The 7,912-nt window shown below is 52.3% G+C and overlaps 1 non-coding gene across 1 annotated transcript; it reads right to left on the bottom strand.

Annotated features, from left to right (window-relative positions):
* Positions 1 to 3,927: 3,927 nt before the first annotated feature.
* LOC120393651 lies at positions 3,928 to 4,091 on the bottom strand. The gene has a single exon (XR_005592103.1). It is a non-coding gene; the product is annotated as a U1 spliceosomal RNA (small nuclear RNA).
* Between the last annotated feature and the right edge of the window lie 3,821 nt (positions 4,092 to 7,912).

Below are 7,912 nucleotides of genomic sequence, written 5' to 3'. Positions count from 1 at the left end.
CCCAGGGAACCCTGAGAAGGAAGGGAGTCAATAATGCCCCCTTCCATTATTGCCTCCTCTCCAGAGCTCAGGTCAGAATCTACAATCCTTTCTCCCCCCCAGCCCCTGTGCCAGGATCCCTCAAGCAGAGCCTAGAGTCCACCATGGAGTCTGTACTATTGACAAACACTAATTACCACAATCTAGTTGAAGCAGGGTCAGTATGAAGTCTACCCTGCCATCTGTTGGTGATCTGTTGTCAAGGCCTTTTGGGGCTGATGTCATTTGCATGGTTACACCCACCCCGGATTGAATGATGGGAGTGCTTGTCCAAATGGCCATTTCAGTTGCTGCGGGATCCCCAGTCTCTTTGTTATTGGGGCAGGAGTAATCCAGTGTATTTTCCTGTTGATCTTGGATCAAGGAGAGAGTATCTGTACCTGGCATTTGAGGCCTGAGAGCGTCAGCCTCGCATGAAAAGTACTCACCAATAAGGTGTATGGGTTCCTAACAGCAAAACATGGTGGGTGGCAAGAATGGTTTTTTCCTGGTATGTGCTGGTTCTGTTGATGTCCTTTCTGCTGTTTCTGGGGTAGAAAAACAGACAGTTTTGAATCTTTTAAAATTGTTGTTAGTGCTGCAGTTCCTCATCATAAGATTATGCAGTTAGATTTTTTTTTCACAGTATATTTTGGTCCTTAGAGGTAAAAGGTTGTTCTGTGTGTGGTGTTACAGAGTGAGATAACAAAGGTTAGTTACAAAGGTGGTGCATGTCCTGCAAAAGTCAATGCCTGCCCCCACCCTGGTTCTGGTCTTAGTCAGGGCCTTCTCTTGTTCAAAAGGAGATGAAGCCTCTTCTGGTAAACTAGCATTTCACACTTGGTAATGCTTCTCTCCTGAATGGTGGCGGGGTTTAGTGCCAAGACTTATATATCACCTTACAACATGGGCTACGGCTATTATAGGTGAGAATAATGCATGCAGCAACTCACGAGCTTGTCATAAACTCTAAACACGTTTTTATAAAGCTAATGCCTGTTTTAACAACACTAACAAACAGGTGAGCAAGACTAGTTTCCAGCCATGCATTTGTCACTTTTCAGTAAGGCCTAGGGGCCTTGGCATGAGCTGGCACCTGGTCTGCCAGTGTCAGAAGAGGATCTGCCCTCTCTTATCCCCAGGTGTCTGTACTGGGAGCAGTACTGTTCAACTTATTCATAAATGATCTGGGGAAAGGGCTAAACAGTGAGGTGGCAACATTTTCAGATGATACAAAATTGCTCAAGAGAGTTAAGTCCCAGGCAGACTGCCAAGAGCCACAAAGAGATCTCACAAAACTGGGTGACGGGACAACCGAATGGCAGATGAACATCGGTGCAAAGTAATGCACATTGGCAAACATAATCCCAACTATCCCTATAAAACGATGGGGTCTAAATTAGCTGTTACCACTCGAGAAAGAGATCTGGGAGTCATTGTGGATAGTTCTCTGAAAACATCCACTCAATGTGCAGCGGAGCGTTGGGAATCATTAAGAAAGGGACAGGTAATAAGACAGAAACTATCATATCGCCTCAATATCAATAATATGATGCATGCGGTCGCCCTCAAAAAAAAAAATATATGGGGAATGGAAAGATTCAGAAACGGACAACAAAGATGATGAGGATAGGGGACCAGCCCTAGAAAGAGAGATTCATAAGATTGGGACTTTTTTTCTTGGAAAAAAAAGAGACGAGGGGGGGGGATGAGGAGTCTAAAAAAACCATGACAGCGGAGCAAGTAAATAAAAAAAGAGTTTTTTACTCCTGCCCTCAACACACACGAGGGGGGTCACCAAATGAAATTAATAGGCAGCAGCTTTAAAACAAACAAAAGGAAGTCTTTCTTCACGCACCACACAGTCAACCTGTGGAACTCTTTGCCAGAGGATGTCGCGAAGGCCAAGACTGTAACAAGGTTCAAAAAAGCACTAGATAAATTCATGGAGGATAAGTCCATCTATGGCGCTTCGCCAACGGTATCCCTAGCTAGGTATCCCTGTTTGCCAGAAGCTGGGCATGGGCAACAGGGGATGGAGCACTTGATGATTCCCTGTTCTGTTAATTCCCTCTGGGGCACCTGGCATTGGCCGCTGTCAGCAGACAGGACACTGGGCTAGGTCTTTAACTTGGACGGGTAGCTGGGAAAACGGTCAATCAGACAGAACCTGTTTCACAAACCTCTTCATTTCCTTGTTATTGCCTGACTCCTTTATTCATTTCCTTTTCCTTATTTCCCAGCAGACCGACTAGCCACCAGATTTGGGTGCTAGCAGAGGGACCTGACGAGCTCCTTCTTTTCGGCAGCGTTGAACATGCCAGGGCACAGTCAGATTCTGGATGCTCATCTGAATGTAACGCCTAGCTCTCACCTTTATTTCTGTTTCTTAGCTCTTTTGGGCCATCGATCTTTGGTCTGACCCGTAGGATCCCTGCATTAGGAGAGATGGCTAATTAATGAGCCCATAAACCTTGGAAATCAAATGAAACCTGAAGTCCGTAGAAGACCTCGAAAGGCCCTTGGGGGGTGGAGTGCGAGCTGAGGAAGAGTTCCCTGCACAGCTTACCTCTCCATTCTCGTTTTCCTGTCCTGAGCGCAAAAGCCAGGAAGCAGCTCCGGGTAGGGAGGGGATACCATATGTGTGCAGTGGTTAGACAGGAAACAGCGAGGAACTGGACTCGTATGGAGTGAAACTGTAAGCATCTTCTGTATGCCTGATGACTGCAGGTTTGAGAGAGTTATGTGGGAAGTGGAGGGTTTCAGTGGGCTTTCAGAGGAAATGTAATGGAAAGGCAGCCGAAAGTGGAATCCCAGGTTTTTAAACAATCCTCCACTAACACACCAAACAGCTCAGGTCTAGTTACTCATTGAAAATTAGAATAAAGTTACAGCAAGATTTCATCATAAATGAAGTCAAACCCTAAAGATTTCAGAACACAACTGCTACAAGGAGCCACGAGGGAAGCAATACAAAGTCAACCTTGCCTCAGAGAAAGGCAGTTAAACAATTTCTCTTTTTTAAAGCAGCATAATCTCCCCAAACGGAAGGGCACTGTTCCCGGAGAAGGGTCCTGGAGAGGGTTTTCCTCGTTGGTGCCGGCCATCCACCTCCCCGAAAGGTGGGAGCTAGGTCGACGGAAGAATTCTTCCGACCAAGGCGCGGACTGATGTAGCCGCGCCGATTTACGTTCCCCGTGCAGCCCAGGCCCGAGGGTCGGTGCGTGCTGAACAGTTAAGTCAAAACAGCTCCATCCGTCAGAGGTGTGCAAAAGGGAAAACCCGCTCCTGGGCGACACGGCCACGCCACGCTAATCCCCAGCGTAGCTAAAGGGCATTCGGGGAGGCGGTGGGTGGGCCTAAAGTGACGGAAAGCCCTCCTCCAGCATGGGGTTGTGACAGCCTAGTCTCCGTAGCACAGACAGGGTGGCCACCAAGAGACAGGAACAGACAGCGAAAGCCAAAGCGGCCCCAGGGCAGGGGGCGAGGCTGCCTGTTGGACGAGGAGACCAGGTGGGACAGGCGTTTTGGACAGGCCGTCCTCCCGTCAAAGGAGGAAGAGCTCGAGAAGAAGGGCCGGGCAAGAAGCTACAAGCAGGGAAAGAAGCAGAGCAGGCAGGCAGGCAGCTCCCCTTAGAGCCAAAGAAAGCACCAGTCCAAGCCCCCCAAAAGCAGACCAGCTGCAAAAGACCAGGGAAAGCCAAGAACACAGAGAGACCCAAGTAAAGTTTCAGAGCTGAGCTTTGCTTACAAGGAGGAACGTGTAACAAAGATACCTAGAAGTACAGGGCCTGTGGAGAAGAGCACTCCCAAAGGCCCAGAATAACAGCTGTTTTCCTAAGAATCTGCTTTGCAGTGTACTAAGCCTAAACAGCCCACTATCGGTCATCTGTTGTTCAAACCAATCACCAGGGGAGAGCGCGAACGCAGTCCCCCACTACCACACATTATGCAGTCAAGTTTCCCGCATTTGGGGAAATCACAGGGGTCAGGACACCCCCGGTGCAATGGATGAGCCTCACCCTGAGAAAACCACCTTCATGATCATGGTATTTCCCCTGCCAGGTAAATATGAGTTCCTGCTGCTCGGCCGACGCCTGCCCTCGCTCGCCCCGCACTTATAACACACGGGGCGGACCGCCGCGCCCCCACCGCTGGCCTCGCCCACACCGGCCCCCACTGCCAACAGCTGCCCCGACGCGGCCCCCGGAGACCGTCCCTTCCCCACCCCGAGCTCCCGGTGCCAAAGTCGGGCCCTGCCTGGCAGCCTGCGTCCGCTCCCACGATGCTCTGCTCGCACACAGATCTGCATACCTGCTCACGCGGCTCCGCCCCTCTGCTCGGGCCCCTCCCCCTGCCCGCCCGGGCCGCCGCTCTTGCGTGCTCAGCTCTTTGAGCTCAGATGGGGTGTAGTGCTCAGATCGAGTGCGACAGACCTTAACTTTGCCATGTGAGGGTCATTCTATCCCCATTACCTGGCTTGCTTATTTATACCTATGACTGTCTTTAACTGTTGTATGCGTGATGTACCCTCACTGCTTGCTGACTGTATCTTGAACTCACCCACAGTATACCCCACATTGGGGACATTGCACACTGTATAAGTTATGTGCTGTCCAATACCAAAGTACTAGCATCCCCCTATACTCTGTATGTCACCCCTGATGACCAGTAACTGATGTTACAAACTCTCGGCCTTCTGGTTAAGAAGAGAAACATTATCTAAAGTTGTATCTATTCTTAAACATTTTCTAATAAACATTTAAAACTAATTTCATTCATTCATGCCCGTCACCCCAACCGGGGTATGGGCCGCCAACCACAGATCTCCAGAGTCTTCTATCCTGGGTCATTCGCTCTAGCTGGTTCCAGATATAGCCCATTTTTTTGACATGGTCCTCACGTTCCATGTGCCGATGGTAATCCTCCTGGTTGTAAGAAGGGTGATCGGCTTAGTGGCTTCCTCGCGGCTTTCACCACCCAGCGTCATGCGTCTTCGAGTTGAAGACCCTTCTTTTTCCAGGCTAAAAGTCTCTGTTAACTCTATTGTTGGCGTTTCTGTAGCAAGCTGATTTTTACGGGGTGGAGTTGCTAGCCCCACGCCCAACCCTCCTTCTTTACCCTGACTTGGGACAGGCAGATGGCCCCAAAGGACCTCTCTGGTGGAGTTAATTTAAAACTAAAATTGCCCTATACTTTGTATGTCACCCCCGATGACCAATATCTGACGTTTCAACTCTCTGTATCGTTCATTTTCAAATATTTTCTAATAAACTTTTAAATCTTGGTCTATCCAAGGCCGTGATCAAGTGTCTTGATGTTTTTGGTCTTTTGGCCTCGAGATGAAAACCTTGTCTGTGTCTTGGGAACCTTGAGGTAAAAAATTATCTAAGTTGTAGCGGGTCCCGTCCCGGGAAGCCAGGCCAGCAGAGAGATGACGTGGCCCACCTGCTGCTGGGGAAAGAGCGCAGCTTGCGTGTCGCTTCTCTCTCTCGCTCTCCCCCCACCGGCAGTTGGTCCAATACAAGAATGACCTCCCCTGCCTTGTCTCACGTCAGTTTCTCCTCAGGGCAGAAGGTCGGGTGTTGTCAGCCACTCTCCAGAAACTGGACGGCCACTCGATCCCTTTTGTTACCTGCCAAGTGAGGCTGAGTGCACTGGCAGGCAGTGCCGCCCAGAGGGGGGGGGCAAGAGGGGCAATTTGCCCCAGGCCCCGAGCCCCACAGGGGCCCCCACTTCGGCGGCGGGTCCCGCTTCGGCGGTAATTCAGCGGCGGGGGGGCCCCCGCCGCAATCCCGGAACGGAAGGGCCCCCCGCTGCCGAAGACCCCGGGCCCCCGGAATCCTCTGGGCGGCCCTGCTGGCAGGCAGCTCCACATGGAGCTTCCCACCTTGACATCCCTGGACGAGGTGAGGTGGTGCATTGGCAAAGGGGGCGGTTTGAGCAGGGTTGTGTTTGTGTGTGTGTGTGTGTGTATCTATTTTTGGGAAGTGAAGTCACAAACTGCTGGGGCTGGTTTCCTATTGGTGTGACCGATTTTTGCAAAGCTTCCCCCCCCCCCATCTTCTTTTGGCACTAGGGCTTTCTGCGCTGCCGTTGACAAGGGCAGTGGCACAAGGGGATCAGGGTGGAGAATCAGGGAGCCGGCGGGGTGGGGGAGAAAGGGTGCATGGGGGTGTGTGTGTCACAAGGATAAGAATCACATTTAGCCCTTGCACGGCAATGGTGGTGCACTCACGCACTGCCACAGCTTCTAGTACCATGATTATTTATCTGTACAACAGCAGCACCTACAGAGACCGGGGCAGAATCAAGGCCCCCGTTGGGCCAGGCGCTGCCCAGACACAGCGAGAGACAGGCCATGCCCCAGAGAGTTTACAGGCTCCATACCCAAAAAGTGGGAGGAGAAACAGACCAAGTGTCACACAGCAGCACTGAGAGTAAAACCCAGGACTCCTGGCTCCTCCTGCTCTAACCACTAGACCCCACTCTGCTCGCAGAGTTGGGGACAGAACCCAGGAGCCCTGGCTCCCCAAAAGGACGGGAGTGGGGTCTAGTGGTTAGAGGAAAGGAAGATGGGTGTCAGGACTCCTAGGTTCCAGTACTGGGGTTAGAGTGGAGTCTCGTACGTTAGCACAGGTGGGGCTGGGAGCCAGGACTCCTGGGTTCTTCCCATCCCCCCCTGAACCACCTTGCACAGCAGGAGGGGGCTGGGCAGGAAGCGGTGATGGGGTTAAAAACTACCAAGAAATGCAAATCCTGGAAGGAGCCTGTGCCAGGAACCGGGTGGTACAGAAACCACGGCCCCCATCCCATCTCTAACCCACCCTTGGCTGGCACTGGATCATGCCCCCTGTTACCCCCCCAATCCACCCCCTGTGAGCCCTGGGGGACAGGGAATAGCCATGGTGCTAGGCCCCCCATCCAATTGAAGTATTCATTGTCGCAGTGACCCAAGGTGTGTGCACAGAATGGGGATGGAGTGTGGGTGTGTGGGTGGATGGATTGATTTCTGCATGTGTTTGTGTGGTTTTCTGTGGGGGGGGGTGTTATTACAGCTGTGGGGGTTGTGTTTGTGGCTGTGCAAGTGTGTGTGTTCATGTGGCTGGATTTGTGCATGTGTTTACATCTGTTAGCAGTTGTGTTGATGTTGGCTGGATTTGTGCGGGTGTTTGTGTATATTAGCAAGTGTGTGTGTGTGTGGCTGAATTCATGCGGGTGTTTGTGTATGTTTGCAATTGTGTGTGTGTGTGTGTGTGTGCTCTGCTGCCCTCTTTCGGAGCAACAACTGTTTCTCCGTATGTCACAGCCCCCATACCGTCGACCCCGGTGGTGATTTCCCCATGTTACAACGGCTGGCTGGCCTGACCCTTCTCCCCTCTGCGGAGTGTGGCGGGGGCTGCAGCTCACCCCCTGTGGGGCAGGAGTGCCAAGGTGCGGGACACTGGGCTGCGATGCACCTGGAGAGCAGCTCAGGTGAGGCAGGGCAGGGCGTGTGGTGTCCGTTCTGTGTTGCCTGGTGCTGGGCCATTGCACAGTCCCCAGCCACGCTGCACAGCGCACCCCGAGAGGGAGCAGGGGGCCAAGCAGACGATCCAGCACAAGGGAGAGAGGATGTGTGCTTGGGGGGAGGAAAAGCCTTGGGCTGCACTGGGGGAGTGCAGAGCAGGGGTGACACCCCAGAAACCTGCAGCAAAGGGATGGACAGGTGGGGTGGGTGGATAGAAGAGGCAGCGGGACTAAAATCTAAAAGGGGAGTGTGGGGTCTAGTGGTCAGAGCGGGGGGGGGGAGTTGGTGGTCAGAATTCCTGGGTTCTATCTCCAGCCCTGGGAGGGGAGTGGGGTCCAGTGGTTAGAGTGTGTCAGGGGGAGAGCCAGGACTCCTGGGTTCTCT

The sequence above is a fragment of the Mauremys reevesii genome, unplaced genomic scaffold (genome assembly GCF_016161935.1).
Source record: "Mauremys reevesii isolate NIE-2019 unplaced genomic scaffold, ASM1616193v1 Contig29, whole genome shotgun sequence".
Taxonomy (NCBI): domain Eukaryota; kingdom Metazoa; phylum Chordata; order Testudines; family Geoemydidae; genus Mauremys; species Mauremys reevesii.
The sequence above is the reverse complement of the archived record's forward strand: the minus strand, read 5'-3'. Positions and strand labels throughout refer to the sequence as shown.